The sequence below is a fragment of the Mastomys coucha genome, unplaced genomic scaffold (genome assembly GCF_008632895.1).
Source record: "Mastomys coucha isolate ucsf_1 unplaced genomic scaffold, UCSF_Mcou_1 pScaffold6, whole genome shotgun sequence".
In the NCBI taxonomy this organism is placed as follows: domain Eukaryota; kingdom Metazoa; phylum Chordata; class Mammalia; order Rodentia; family Muridae; genus Mastomys; species Mastomys coucha.
The window spans coordinates 118,629,224-118,630,304 of record NW_022196912.1 but is presented as its reverse complement, the minus strand read 5'-3'; the positions used below and the strand labels follow the sequence as shown (position 1 = coordinate 118,630,304).

At 53.1% G+C, this 1,081-nt stretch overlaps 1 long non-coding RNA gene across 3 annotated transcripts in view; it reads right to left on the bottom strand.

Moving 5' to 3' along the window:
- LOC116079694 overlaps positions 1-956 on the bottom strand; it is a 7,262-nt gene extending 6,306 nt beyond the window's left edge. For all 3 annotated transcript variants that reach the window (XR_004114125.1, XR_004114123.1, XR_004114124.1), the window contains exon 1: positions 790-956. This is a non-coding gene — a long non-coding RNA (uncharacterized LOC116079694). The remainder of the gene's footprint in view (positions 1-789) is intronic.
- Positions 957-1,081: the final 125 nt, after the last annotated feature.

Sequence of the window (1,081 nt, the reverse complement as noted above, 5' to 3'; positions counted from 1 at the left end):
CCCCCCCCCCCAGTGCCTGCTTCTCCCAGGAGAGACAGGCCTGTGGCCTTCATCTTTGCTTGCTTTACACTGGCAATGATCAGCAGGTGTAGGTGAGTCTCCATACCCAGAGAGCTCTGCGCATTTTCTCCCTCTTGGCATTCACTCTACAAATGGCATACTTTGTTTTCTGGTGGGTAGAACCTGAACAGGGAGGAAGACACTAGGACTTGTGTACCCCTAAGTCATTCCTCACTTTAGACAAACTCCCAGATTTTCTGCTGGCTAACCGATAAAGGAGTTCTGGCTGTAAGTACACAGCCCCCATGGAGCCCCAAGGAAGATAATCTCCAGAATTCTCGGGTTAAAAGACACAGGGGCCCAGAGTGGGAACCACAAAGGCCTGTTCTGTCTCAGGTATCCCAGGATGACCTTAAACTCATCCAGGTAGCTGTGAATGACCTTGAACTTCTGCTGCCTCCATCTCCAGAGTGCTAGGACCACAGATTGTGCCAACACCTTTATGTTGTGCATGGGATCGAACCCAAGGCTTCCTGCATGGGAGGCAAGCAGGATACTGTCTGAGGCACTGCCCAGCCCGTCCTTGGGGTTTCGATAAAACACCAGATTTCTTGTGGCCCCAAAGACCCCAAAGGTACCCATTTCTGGGAGGAGAGCTGTTTCTCCCAACAGCTGGAGAAAACCGGAAGTGGCCTTTAATCTAAACCAAAGGAGTCTCCCTCCCACCCGCTGCCCCCAACTCATGCGCTACAGAAACTCCATCACCACATTACTTAGCCCATCACTCACTTTCCATGGTCCTGGGATCAGAGATGGACAGGGGTTAGCTGCCTTTAGCAGGCAGATGATCCAGGCATAGGAAGGGGTTCCTACTGCGACTAGAAGGATCTCAGAGGGACAGGATAGGGAAGGGGCAGACATCTGGACCAGCTCCAGGGGCACCCTGGCTTGCGTCACCAGGCCCACCCCTCTCAAGACATCACAATCTATGGGCTGCGACCCCCCGCACCTCATCATTGTGCGTTTGCGATCAAACAATCCAACCAGCACCCACCCTGCGGGTGGGGGAGGAAAAAAAAAG